Source organism: Delphinapterus leucas, chromosome 1, assembly GCF_059928025.1.
Source record: "Delphinapterus leucas isolate spDelLeu-1000000601 "Yukka" chromosome 1, BTC_Dleu_Yukka2, whole genome shotgun sequence".
NCBI lineage: Eukaryota > Metazoa > Chordata > Mammalia > Artiodactyla > Monodontidae > Delphinapterus > Delphinapterus leucas.
Genome location: NC_143129.1, coordinates 156748763 through 156763486, shown reverse-complemented (window position 1 = coordinate 156763486; position 14724 = coordinate 156748763).

Sequence of the window (14724 nt, the reverse complement as noted above, 5' to 3'; positions counted from 1 at the left end):
CTCACCTCAGCCCTGCGCTGTGGCACAGGGGACGGCAAACCCTGCTCTCCAGGCTACAGGCGCTCTGCGTGTCCTTGTCTAATTCCTCTTAACAACCCTTTCAGAGGGTGATTATTTATCCCTTTTCACAGGTGAGGAAAAAAAGGGTTTGATGTGGTGGACTAGAGGCTGATCACACTGCCAGGAAGTGGTGGTAGGGGGTGGACGGACCCCGGTCTGTCCTTCTTCCTCTCCCACCAGCCTCCCTTCAGCCCTGAGGGCAGGGCCGGGGCAGCTGGTGCCCGGAGCACAGGCGGTCACAAGACCTCTGGCCCACTTGGGTGGAGAGCGGAAAACTGGCATTAAAGGAAGCCTTTCCCAGAGATCTTACCTCCATGCCCTTGAGAAAGCAGGAGTTAAGAGCTTATGTAAAGAGATTTACAAATATATCCTACAAAACAACATTTGGATGATTTAAGTGTTAAGGAATCAGAACCATATGGATTAAATGTCCCTGACGTTACGTATGGTTTTAAAAATTAGAAGGAAATGTACTGGGAACACACACACACACACACACACACACACACACACACACAATATGTAAGGCGAAACCACATTTTTAGCTTTGTGGACCGGGAGTTATTTGAAAAACAAGACACAGCATTCACCTAACTTCTACCCCAGCTGGCCCTCCCCCAGCCCCGCCCCTCCCCAGCCTCTGTCTTCTCCCCACCAAACAGGGCTCAGCTCCCGCCCTAGAGACCCAGCCTGAGAAAGAGGCTTCCCAGAACAGCCAGCCTGATGTTCTAACCACAGGACAGTTAGAGCCAAACAGCTGGGTCAGGAACGGCTGGGGTCTCCCAGAGACCAGATGGGTGGTCACAGGTGGCAGGAGGTACTGGGGATGCCAGTTTCCCAAGAGGGAAACTGTTAAGTACTTTCAGAGAAGACACTGTGAAGCTCTGGGGAGGCAGACGCTCTGAGACGCAGCTCCACTTTCCGTTCGTAATTGCTTCTGTACCTCCCTCGATTCTCCCAGCCACCTGGCGAGGAAGGATTGATCACCCCCACTTCACAGGAGGGGAAACTGAGGCTCGGAAGGGCTGGGTGCTCTGCACAGCTGGCAGGCAGGAAAGCAGACCGCAGCCTGATTTCCTTGTCACACACCTAGTGCTGGTCCCACTGTCCCTCACTGCTTGAAGCAAACCAAAAACATGAGCCTGGGCTTCCCTGGTGACGCAGTGGTTGAGAGTCCGCCTGCCAATGCAGGGGACACGGGTGCGTGCCCCGGTCCGGGAAGATCCCACATGCCGCGGAGCGCCGAGGCCCATGAGCCATGGCCGCTGAGCCTGCGTGTCCGGAGCCTGTGCTCCGCAACGGGAGAGGCCACAACAGTGAGAGGTCCGCGTACCGCAAAAACAAACAAACAAACAACAAAGCATGAGCCTGTGTCCAGTTTAACTCTGAAAGTTAAAAAAACCCTGGATTGTGTCAGCTGCTCAAAGTTGAAGAGTGTTTTGGGGGGACTCCCCAAATACAAATAAATCAGGTTTGGTTGTGACTCTAAATTGCACATGGTGTTGAGCTGGGGGGAGAGGGTCTGTAATGCTCAGGTGGGGAAAAATTAGACCATCAGAAATTGCTTGGTCTTGTCCTGGGCGGGAAGAGAGAGGATGAGAAGGAAAGCCACTGCATGCCGGGTGTCGTGCCAGATGCCAAGAGTGTGGCACCTCCCTGGACCTTCACCCAGCCTATGCAGAAGGTGGAGTTGCCTTTCTCCTGCAGAGAAGGACACACAGGTGCAGAGATCCTAGGTAATGCTCCCAAGAGAACACCGCTGCATTCCTAACCCAGGCCTCTCTGACACCAGGCTGGTGCTCTTGTCCTAAACCCTGCCAGCTGGGGTCAAGCCTCCCCAACAGTGGCCAGGGCTTAACCAGAAGCAGGTTTGTCCGGAGAATTAAATGCTACACAGACACAAGCCCAGCCCAGTCAGGAGGGCTGGCACCGAGTCTGTCTCATGCATGGCCAGGCCCCCGTGTCCAGTCTCGAGCCTCATGTGTGTTAAATGACCATTAAACAAATCAATGGGCGGAGAGGAAGGAGGCATCCCCGCCCCTTCTCTTTCCTCCGTCCCTCACTCACACCATTGTTTTGTGGACACAAATGAAGGCCTTCACACTGATGTATTTATCCTGGTGACACTTTATCCTGGTCAATGGGACGCATGCTTAGCAGCCAGTTCAGACCTCTCGGGGTGCTGATTTTAAGCTGGGGATATTCTGAGGACGTGGAATAAATTCTCAGGGCAGGCACCAGGGAGAAAAGGAGACAGGGCACAAGGATGGGGCAGAGAGGGCGTGACTTTCAGCTCCGGAGCTTCCTCACTCTCCTGTACCCAGGACCTCTCCTCTTATATCTGGTTTCATCCCAGGCTGACCTGGCCACATGCTGCCAGGACAGTGTCCTCATATTGGGATCAGACCAGTCACTTTTCAAGTACTTTGGGGACTGCCTTTGCCCTCAGCCTTTCTTACGGTCAAATACGTTGGGAAAACGCTGATCATTAAACAGATCTCCTGGAGGTTCCCAGTGTACACCCACTGGCAGGTGAAAAACCCAGAAGGGAGCTGGTAAAGAAAACAGCTCATTTTTAATCTGCTCTGATTGGAAAAGAACAAAGACTCCCCCTCCCTCCACCAGAGGTCCCATCCTCTGTATCCAATTTTTAAGCATACAGAGTTCTTACAGTTCTGGGCATGAGTAGCCTAGAAGGCCCCCCTGAGGCCTTCTGCTGGCTTATTTACAGAACCCATCCTCCCACAGGTATCCCTGTTCTCTCACCAACATCCCAAATATTCTCTACTCCAGGCTTTAATCCACAGCCGCCCCCCCCCACACCCCCCGCCCACTGCCATGAGCCCCAGGCCTGTCCTGCTTAAATCTTCTCAATGGCTTCCTTCTGCTCTTTAGACAAAGACCAAATTTCTTTGTGTGGTCTCCAAGGCCTCCTTCAGCAGCCCTGCCTGCCTCTCCTGCCTCATCTCCTCCTCACTCCACTCGAGGCACCGGGGTATTCTTTCAGTCTCCACTGCCTTAGGGCCGTTGCACATGCCGTGTCTGTTGCCTGAAATGCTCTTCCTGTATATCCCTTCCTTACCAGTTAACTCCTTTCCAAACTTCCAATTTCAACTTGCACATCAGCTCCCCAAGGAAGCTCTCCTTGACCCCTGTGTACTGGTATCCTTCTCTGCATACTCTCTGCATACCTGTGTACTCTCATACCCTGGACACACTCACTCAGCACCACAAGCTTCGTCTTTAGAGCCCAAGAAGTATCAACATTTGTAACTCCTTTTTATTTGTGTAAGCTTTTTGTCTGATAACCAACTCCCTCACTGAAATACAAGTGCCATGGTTACGGTAACGTGTGTGCTCTGCTCACCACTGAATCCCCAGAACCTGCCGCAGTAGCTGCTGGCCCGCAAGTTTTCCCAGCATTCTCTGAGAGGCCCTGAGTGAGGCAGAAGATGGTGAGAGGGTCACTGTGACCTCAATCTCTTCCCCGAGCCGGGTGAGTTGGAAGAACAGGGGACCCAGATTCCAGCCTCGGGTGTCTCAGAAATTCACTGTCAGAGTGTGACAGGTCACATAATGCTTCTGAGCCTCAGTTTCCTAATCTACAAGGTTGAAAGGGTGTGCCAATACAGAATGACTCCCATTTTTGTATCACATTATCGACTCAGCTCTTTCTTCCAGTCCCAGGGTAATGGGCAGCACTGCTTTGTGTCTGTCCAGTATCTCCTCTTCCCTTTCTTCTGGTAAGAGTTCCTCAGGGAACTGTCTTCCCCAACTTCAGTCGTGATTCTCGCAGGGCTCCCCCTCACAGGCCTCCCAGTGTGTCACACTGTGTGGAAGAAGGAGCTCAAAGGCAGCAGATGAGACAGGTCAGCACAAAAAAAAGGAGAGTAAAGATGAGAAATAAAGATGAGAAACGTGGGGAAAATAAGAGTCTGATGACCCGATGACATTGTATCACTTCCTGGATCTAGCCATGCCTGAGGTCCAGCCATCCAGTAAAATGAGACCATGAGATAACACCCAATCTCTCTCCTCCTCTCCCCCTCCTCTCCCTTTTCTTAAGTCAGATGGAATTCTGTTTCTGTTCCTTGCATTTGAAAGAATGTTGCCAAATACACCCAGGTCCAAAGTCATCCCATAGTACTAACCAAACAATCTCTGAGAAGGACAGTAGTAGTGAAGCATGCTCATCTACTCTAACATGCCTCACATGTGTCATCCTGCCTAATCCTCACGACTAGCCTAGATAATAATAGAGAAATACAATGGTGTGATGGGCGATGAGGAACTCTAGAATAGGGTGTTAAAGACCTCAGTTCTAATCTTGGCCCTGGCCTGCACTAGCTGTGTGATGTTGAGCTGGTTTCTTACCTCCTCTGAGCTTACCTTTCCTCCTCTGTAGGTAGTGATGCCTACATCAAAAGCTGCCATGGGGAATGGTGAGACAAAACAAACAAGCAGTGTTTCTGACTAGGAGAGACTTAATAAACATTAGCTCAGTCTGTCAAATCTAGAAGACCTTTCTAGAAGGATAGTTCTGTCTCATTTCTAAGAATTAGTGTTGGCCATGGGTAAAAGAGGAGAGGAATGCGTGAGAACCTCCCAGCTAGAGTTCAACATCCAGTTAATATCCGACATTGGCCACTGGCTGCCGACTGTGCGGTGACGCAAGATTGGCTGATGGGTGTACTTCCTCAGATGCTGGGCAGTAGGGTGCGTCCACAGGGATGGCAGCTCCAGCTGAGTGGTGACAGGTCACCAAGGCAAGGGGCCTGTTTATGGTTTCCAGATGTGTCTCAGCTGCTTCCAGTTTCCCTGGACAGTGTGGAAGGACAGGCCAGGACTCTGCAAAGGCTGACCTTGACCCCAAGTCCCCATCTAATGGGTCATTGGCTTTATTGGTGTGAGGGTGGGGTGCGTCCCTCTAGGCTGGGCTGTCTGGGAAGTTGGAAAGTCTGTGTCGCCTTCCAAAGAGCAGTTCTGAAAACTGCTGCTCAGAATAAATATTTTGGTTGCTTTTTGTGATGTGGCCGTGGGGGAGACTTCCATGGAGTGTGGTTTGCAAGTCGATTCTCCTGGGCTGTTTACTCCCTGAGATCCCCACGGCCGGTTCCTGGCAAACATCTGCTGTGCTCCGGGGCTGCTGGGGCCGCTCTCCCTAGAGAGAGGCTGAACTGGCTGGCCCTTCCTGGGGTCCTGACTGCGATGATGTACTAGGCAGCTGGCTACCAGACCTTCCCCACTGCCTGTCTCAACCTTGCCCTCCTTCGCCAGTGCTGGCCAAGCCTGGCGCTCTCCTAGGAGCCTTGTTCCCACAACTATGGGGAAGCTGTAATTAGCTGAGCTGCTCTAGGCCAGGAGCTTGGAATTCCTGCGGGCCTAGAGATGTGGCCTCGTCCATTTCCTCTTCCCAGGGTGGCCTTCTGCTCCTCTCCACCCCCTCACCTCTTCCCTGGAGCCACACCGCACAGCGGGGCGCTGTGCAGCCTGAGCAAGGCCACTGTCTCCCACCCGTCCCCCACCCATCCCAGCCCTCTTGAGAGAAACCCCATCCCCCAGGGCCAGAGCATACCACGTCTCTCCGTTACAGTGATTGTGGCGACTGTCCTACCCGCCTGAGGCCAGGTTCCTAGGGCTGCCGCGGCCCTGCCTGCCCAGTGTTTGTGCCTGCTTGGATCCTGGAGCCCTCCAGCCAAGGGGTCATTCCTAATCGCAAAGAGGATGCAGGTAAAAGTGGGAACGTCAGGCCTGCTTCTGAGCCAGCCCAGCCTAGCGTCTGCTCCCTACTCCCGCCATGGCCAGATTTCTGGGGAGAGATGGACCCATGAGATCTGGGTCTGGCAATCAAGACAGAGAAACAACAAAAATGGGGGGAAGTCATGTTTCTGGGCACAAAGTTAGGTGTTTGCAGTATGGGACCCAGGGCCCGGGGAGAAGATGCTCCACAAGGGACGGACCATGAGGATCCTAGTTAAGGGGGCTCACGTCATGACTCGGCATTTGGAATGTTAAAGACCCTTGTTGAGGAGGCACACCCTTGAGGCTGGGTAAATATTGTTCTTTCTCCATTGCTTTTTCACCTCCCCAAAGCCACTCCCCAATTCCTTTGACATGCATCCATTTCTGGAGGGTCTGAGAGTTACCACCATGTGGACCGTCTGGAACCCCACCCCATTTTGTGGGTGAGGAAGCGCTTCCAGAAGCCAAGGGCCATGCCTGGGGTCCCAGAGCAGGAAGAGGCAGAACCTGGATTTGGACTCATTTGTCAGAACCCAAGTCTAGGACTCCCACCATGGCGCCATGGCTGCTGTCAAACACAGAAAAGACAGAGCCTGTCGCCCCAACCGGGTGCCTCGGGACTCCTGTGCGTGTGCTTGCAGTGAAAGTCTCTGGTGCCTCGGGACTCCTGTGCGTGTGCTTGCAGTGAAAGTCTCTGGTCTCTCCCCACCCTCTCCTAGTGGTCCACAGACCAGCTGCATGCATTTGGGAAGGGGGCTGGCGGCAGGGCGGGGAGGAGTCTGCACCCCTGGAACGGAAGGCAGCTGACCAGCGCGCATAGCATCCATGTCCAGCTGGGGCTCTGCTGGCGCTGTGCAGGCCAGGAGTGTCACTCCTTCCCATAGTTCCCCTCAGCCCCAGGCTCTGGGCTCAGCACCTGAAGGTCCAGCCCCTCCCATTGCTGAGCTCATCCTACCCAAGCCTGGGAGGATGTGGGAAACCCAGTTCCACCAAAGGCTAGAATTAATTTTCTCACCATAAGCCACATGCCCTGTGGGTGTCCTGGGCTTGCCTCTGCTCACCTGCCATGGTCTTATTTTACTGTTTTGGGAGGAGGGGGAGGGCATCTCTCTGGGGGTCTGACCTGAGGCTGGTTCCGCTGCCCTCATCACAACTTGAGTCCAGCTCACTTCACTGAGAGTCTGGCACCTGCCCCTTCCTCTGTGGGCTGGCCCCCGTGCTTCATACTCCTGGCAACCAGGTCTGGGCCCTGCCCTGAAGGGAGAGGGGCCAGGACTGCTGAGCCCCCTTCTAAGAGACACTGACCGTCACAGACAAAGCACACACGAAGGCCTGGACAGCCACAGCTGTGACAACAGCATTTCTCTGCGGGCCAGCTTGGGGAGCAGGCCGGAGACTGGGCCACACCTCTCAGGCCAAGCTGCTGAGAGCCCCTATCCCACCCCTGGTCTCCTCGGTATTGACCATGTCTGGCCTTGGCCTTGGTCTTGGCCCCTCACTCTAATTCCTGTGTTCCAAACTCCAACTCCAGCAGGGTGTCACTCAGAGTGCCAAAACAGTGGGAAGGTTTGGGGCACTGAGCTATACCCAGGCATGTAATGTACAGGGTCTCAGCCTAGTCACAGAGCCCACCTGGCCTGGCCCAGCCTATAGGCCAAGGCCATGTTCCATCTTATTTCTCTTTGAACTGACTGCCGGGCTATCTCAGTCCCAGCCTGGGGTGAAGGGTTGTCTTTTCTGCTGGTGCTGGAGATACAACTTGCCCTTCTGCCCAGAAATGGCTTTGTGCCACCATATGCTGGTTACTTACCCTATGGAGGGCACCCCAAATCTTTTAAAATAGTATGCAGAGTATAAGTCAAAAAGGACAAACCCCTCGTGGAAGCTTGCCTTTTATGGAAATAATCACTGCACCAGTTATTGAGCGCTTACTGTGTGCCAGCCTCCAAGCTGGACATTCCACGTGTATTGAACCCTCACAATAATAATCCCAGGAAGTAGTACTAATATTATTCCCACTTTACAGGTGAGGAATATGAAGCTCAGAGGCCATCTAACTCTAAAGCCCTTCTCATCCCCCAGAAACTGAGAACTAACCTGTGTTTTTTTTTTTTTTTTTTTGCGGTACGCGGGCCTCTCACTGTTGTGGCCTCTCCCGTTGCGGAGCACAGGCTCCGGACGCGCAGGCCCAGCGGCTGTGGCTCACGGGCCCAACCGCTCCGCGGCATGTGGGATCTTCCCGGACCGGGGCACGAACCCGCGTCCCCTGCATCGGCAGGCGGACTCTCAACCACTGCGCCACCAGGGACACCCTGACCTGTGTGTTTTATCAACGGGCCTCAGGATGTTTCTTGGGAGTCCAGGGGCGATTCAAAGTGATGATGCTAAAATGTGATGTGCTCTCTCCCCAGCAAGCAAAGTAGAAGTGCTCGGCTGGCACTCACCTGCTTCAGGCCTCCTGCGCACCTGACCCTGGGGTCAGGTTAGGAGCCACAGGAGATGAGGAGCCCTTGCACTGCATTCTGCCATGGACAAAGCTCGCCCAGCACACATCTTCCGGGCCAGCATGGTGCAGAGCTGGCCTGTCCCCACCCACCATGCCCAGAGACCACCCTGATGGGATGGGAAGATATTCCAGCTGGCTAGTGGGGACCTAAGGGAGGGAGGAGCAGGGAGAGACACCTTGTGTCCTGCTCCATGCAAATCCCATTGTCACAACCTGGTGGCGGATGTGTCCTCTCTTCTTGACATGGACTGGTTGCCCCAGTTTGGATGTTTCTCTATCTGCGAATCCGGTTTATTTACAAATCTGCTCCCAGCTCACCTCTGGGAATAGTGGAGCCCTGCTCAGACACATCGTCCTCCCTCTCATGCTCTCCAAGATGATATATCCCTGGCTATTACATAATCAAGGGAACCCAGCCTGTACCCGCCAAGCCTTTAATTGGAAATCTCTTTCCCAAGGGCGTTGGGGTTATAACTTGTGCCAGCCCAGGCCTTCCTACCTCTCAACCCCCTCTGTGGTCTCTCTCTCTCACACAGAGACACATACCCAGGCACCCCGGAACAGCTGAGACCACATCTTCTTGTCCATGACATTGGCCATGCCCAGTGGCTTACATGCTTTGTGCTCACTGTGAAACACAATGCCCTGGGTCATTCAGGCCCATCTGTACCAGAAAGTCCTCTCTGAACACTGCCACAGGCCAGCCTGGGGCTGACCTTCTCCTCGTTCCTATAGCACTGTTTGCTCACCGTGGATGCGTCTGTCTCCCTAACTAGGCCAGGACCTCTCCAGGTAAGGGACCAAGTCAGATTCCTCCCTGTGCCCCTAGCACCTGAATCGGCCTGGTCCAGAGTGGGCACTGGGAAAGTGGATGAAAGGAGTCAGTGAATTAAGGGAAGGATGTCCTACAGTTAGTGGCTTGGGAAGCTCTGTAAAAGCAGCCTTACAGATTTCCCAGAAACATCACAAAATGTCATCTCTAGAAAGACTGAGAAATGAATCCACTTTTCAAGGGGGGAAACAGAAATGCGGCCCAGGATAGGTGGTGGCTAAGGGTGCCACCTGTTAGTGGCAAAGCTGGGGACTCGACCCAGCTCCCCAGGCTTCTCCCCACCATCATGCTGCCTCTGAACCTTGGTATGGGGTATTCATTTCCTCGGCAACAAATCCACTACCCTGGGCTCAGCCTGGGACACAAATGCCACCAAGACACGGTCTGGTGCTCAAGGAGCTGTGCAGACATATACCCAAAGAGCTGTAAAATGGGGTGAAAAGGAAGAAACAGAAATGTTTACAGAGGTGCCACCCAGGGGGATGGGAGAGGTCAGGGGAAACATCTTGGAAGACGTGACATCCAAACTGGGTCTTAAATGAGAGTTTACAAGGAGGACTAAGTTAGAGATGTGGGAGGAGAGGAGAGGAAGTGGTGGTCCAGCAAAAGAGAAATACGCAAAGACACAGAAACATGAAATGATACAGCAAGATGGGGAATGGCACAAGCCCAGTGGTAAGGCTGAAGCCCTCAGGACAGAGGGGACCTGCACTTGGAGGCTGGCACGGGGGGCAAGGCCACATCAGGAGGGGCTCAAAAGCCACGCTAATCCAACTGGACTCCAGCTTGCAGGTAAAGAACCTTATCTTTGGACTCCATATGCCCCATAATCCTCCTTCCTTTGTCTTCCCACCGTCTCCAGAGCTGCAGGAAGCCCAGATAGATGCCATAACCCCGCTCTGTCATTTACCCAGGCAGTCCCTCAGGGCCCTGGAACAAGCTCTTCTCAACACACAGGCCCTTGCATCTTAGAGCTGGAGGGGCTGTGTGCTGTGCTAAGAATTGCTACTTGCAGAAATGAGTTGACTTCAGGATACAGTGTCTTTAGGGATAAGTCTCATCAACAGGTTTGGAACTTTATTTAGCCAAAGCAGCTTCTCTTGGGTCTGAGTGAGTGAAAGGGTTATTGCATGGCCCAGGGCTCCAAGGGGACACTGCTCGGAGCTGAGAGAAGGCCCACGTTGGCCGTGCATTTTCCCACAAGATTGTACCTGCACTAGAATCCTGAAGGATCTACTTGGACCTTCGCCAGGGCCCAGGACTCAGTAAAAACTCAGAAACATGAATCACAGAAGGCTGGCAAAGGATGGAGCTAAGGAAGAAGAGGCTTCGGTAGCTTTGTGGCTGCTACCCCTTGCGGCCATCACCATTCCAGCATTTGGAGGGTCTGCCCTCTACCACCCTCCTGGTCCCAGCACCCGATGGTGACACTCGGGATCCATGGCAGAACCCAGCAAGTTGTATGGGAGCACAGGGCTGTTTTCAGGAGGCCCCATGACTAAATATTTTTCTTTCTTCTTCTTTTTATTTTTTTCTTATTGAAGTATAGTTGATTTACAATGTTGTGTTAGTTTCAGGCGTACAGCAAAGTGATTCAATTATGCATGCATATATATATATATTTTTTCAGACAGTGGCTGTTAAATCCCTAACTGATTACCAGCTGAGAGGGCCTTGGTCCTGAGCTGTCTTCCAGGAGGCACTGCCCTCTGAAAAAGCCCTTTGCCCGAGTTGGGAGATCTAGTCAGGCTCCCTGTGTGACAGGTGTGGACACTAAGCCCAGGCAAGAGGAAGCGGGCGCCTGAGGGTCACGCGTTGAGGTGGCAGCGAGGGCGCAGGAGGACCCAGGGCTCCCCTCTCTCCACCTCAGCGCCCCGACTTCCTGGAGGTGACTCAGTGGGACGGTCGGCACGGGAAGGAAGTGGGAAAGGGAAGCCCAGCCCGCTGGATTCCAGGTCACCACTTTGTTAGTCCAAAGCCACCAACAACCTTGGCCATGCGGCTCTGCCTGGTGCCTGTGACGTTTTAGCCCTTCCTTCCCAAGGCCACAGCTGCTGACCATTTCCTCCATAGTCAAGCTCACTTGACCTCTCCAGGGTCTCCCATGGTGCTTCCCTCCTGCTGGGTCAGGGGGTCACTTCCACAGACTCGGCAAGTGGCCGAGGCTGTGTGGGTCAAAGGCTCATGAGTGAAATGAGATGAGGAGGAATTACAGCCTCATGTTTAATAACCGGGGCTCTGGAGCCGGTATTCAGGGTCCACCAGCTGCTGTCTCCGGGTGCTGTGGTTATAACTCAGTGTCTTTGTAAATCTGTAAGAAACGATGATCCTACCTATTTTGCCGGTTGCTGGGAGGATTAGCTGAGATAATACATGTAAAGCTTGCCACAAACTAAGCCATGCAGGGTGGCCCTTCTCATTGCTGCCTTTGCTAGGTGGATTGCCATGCATCATCTCATTTAACTCTCACGGCAAGCCTGCGAAGTATAATAGGTAAGATTGTTCTCAGTTACCTGGTGAGATGGCCAAAGCTCAGGGAGGTGAGGGCACCCAGCTCACAGCTGGTGGAGGCAGGATTTGAACCTGGTTCAATCTGATTCCAGAGCCCAAGTGCTTCCCCGCCAGTTACGGCACCTTCCCCTGCTGTTAGGTGGTCCCTTGCTGGTGTTCGCACCACCAGCTACATGCCTGTGTGGGCATGGTTTCTCCCCCCTCTCCCAGGATTCCAGTCCTGGCTCTTGCCACTTCCTGGGAGTGAAACTTGGAATCTCTGAGCCTCTGTGGTCCCATCCACTCCCTGGAAATTGGCTCTCTCCTGGCCTTCTGCACGCAGGAACAAATGAGATGCCCTGGAGCTTTGCAAACCGTGCTGTGCTGTCTGAACGCGAGGTGTTACCCCTGCAACCAGAGCTACTATTGGAACTGTGATCAGTGCAGCCTGAAGCTGAGGGTCCAGGAGGACCAAGCCCATCGGCCACCAACAGGAAATGCCACAGCCTCTTTAGCCTGGGGGCTTTCCATACGCTGAGAACAGAGGAGGAGGGAGGCACTGTAGATACATCACAGGTCTTTGCTTCACTGGACTAGAAGTTCCCCAAGGGGCAGGACTGGCTCACAGCACATACATTGGATGGAGGGTTGTCTGCCCCATGTTCCAGCGACAAAGGCCACATGCTGGGTCACCAAGTGGACGAGCACTGCTGTCTCTGAGACCCCCCTGACTCCCCAGGGAGAAGGGAGCATCCCCTCCTTTGTGAGCCCCCATCCCCACCTCAATAGCAGCATATTACTATATCATATTTCCTATTTCTACCTAGAATCCTTGTTGGAGCAAGGGGAGATTTGAATAAATAAATACACTTAATTGTTTTCCATCTGTTTCTCTAGCTGGATTGCAAGCTCCTTAAAGGCACGTTCTGTGTCATATTTGTAAACCTCAATAACCAGCACAGGGCACCTATGGGGGTTTGTGGTGTGGCTCTCCCTTCATCCATGCAGCCCGTGTCCTGTTTCACCATCTTCCCATACCCGCTACTCCCACAGGCTGGGCGTGTGTTAGAATTATGAAGAAAATGGGCACCAATGGATTCCACTACGAGCAAAAGAACCGGCTTATGTATATGGAAGTGCCCTCATGTTGTGTCTATCTTACACATTTCTGGGCTTACTTTTGGGTTCTGGGCTCTATTTTCAAAGAGCAAAGTCCTCGTTTAAGTAATCTCTTGCAGCAAAGTGAGCTGATGTTTAAGACACATTACAGGATGGCAATAAAGAGTAGGAATCCATTAAAAGCCCTAGAAAGTTGTTTTCTTTTCTCCTTTACTTTGCTACTGATAAGACTGACTGGCCACTTCCAGGACATGTCAAACACTGTCTGACCTGGATACAGCTGGATCGTGAGAGTTTGCTGTGGACTTTCAACAACTGACTGTACCATGTACAAACCCGACCTCTTGTCTGGCTCAAGGAGCCCTGGGGAAAGCAGTATCAAAGGCTTCCAGGAGTGGGGGCGGGGAACAAACAGAGAGCAGGAGCTTCTTGACCCCAGAGCCAGGAAGTGGTTCCAAGCTGCTATGAGTCTCTGGTTGTCATCTGTGAAGAGGGAGACTCAAAGCTTCCCTGCTGAGTTACTACAGGACCCTATGAGATTACAGTATGTTAAAGCAACTAGCTCAGAGCACGGTAAGCATCGATTCATTCATTCCACAAATATTAATTTAGCATCTGCCTTGGGCCAGGCGCTGTTCCAGGCACTGGGAATAATGTATAGACAATGGCATGTGAATGCTATCAAGACAAACAAAGCAGGGAATGGGGTGGTGGCCGTAGGAGGCATGGCCATTTTAAATAGGGGCCAGAGGAGGTTTCACCGAGAAGGACACGTTTCAGTAAAGACCTGAAGGCAGTGAGGGAGTGAACCCTGTGCGTATTTTTCCCAGCAGAGGAAACAGCAAGTGCAAAAGCCCTGAGGCCAGAGTTTGAGGAACAGTATAGAGGCCAGAGGATATGGGGTACGAGAAGTTATTGGTGGCCACATCACCGGAGCCTGTGAAGCCATTTATGCGACCTCTGGCTTTTACTCAGAGACAGGAAATCACTGGAAGCTTGCCAGGTTGACACAACCTGACTTTTATAACTGATCAATACCCTTCAGCTGCCCCTTCCCTTCAAAGCCTTATTCAATACCTCAGACCTCTGCAACTCCAGCTCATATACCTTCTCCTTTCTCAGATTTCTTCCAGCTTTCTAAATCTACCCAAACCAGGAGGACCTCTGCACGTTCTACCAAGCACAGGCTGGAAAGGGGCCTTACAGAGGGACTGTGGTTGGGTAGAGAGAGAAACAGAGAGAAGTCTTCGGTTGGGGATCTTGCCCTCCCTTGGTGCTTGGAAGGCCTCTGGGCCTGGATCAGCTGCAGCAAGCACACGCACTGGGTGCACAGCGATGCCGGGGACACTGGCAGAGTCCCCAGTGTCACTTCATCATCTGAGACAGCTCGCCACAGAACTAGGAATTTCGTTTGGCACTTCCTTGCCCTGCCCGTCTACCAAAAGGTGAAATCATTTGTTTTAAAATGAAACAATACCCATCTCTATCAGTGGTTCTTAACCTTTTTTGGGGTCACCTGCCCCTTTGAGAATCTGCTGAAAGCTACGCGCCGTCTCTTCAGAAAATGAACACAGAATATGCACTCATTCTCTTATAACTTCAGGGCTTTCACAGTTCCCTGAAAATTCAGTGAGACAACCATCATCTATGCCCGCAGTTTCCCAGTCTGTGGCTCCAAGGGAATGAAGGAACGAATCAATGAACAAACAAGGGAAGAATAAAGAAGCTGCATGCACGTGGAGGAACTCAAGGCAGGAAGAGGACAGACATGCCGCACCTCTGGGCACCGGGATTCTTGCTGATGGTTCCTGAAGCCTCCAAAGAAGCCAACTGAGATGTAACGTGTGGTCGGGCCTTGTTGGACAGGTGTCCTCCAGAGAGGATGCCTTCCCTCCTTAAGCATCTATTGCTCTTTTCCAGCCCCTCTGAGTGACCATCTTTCTGAAAGGTATCACACACTTTCCCACCATTCCCA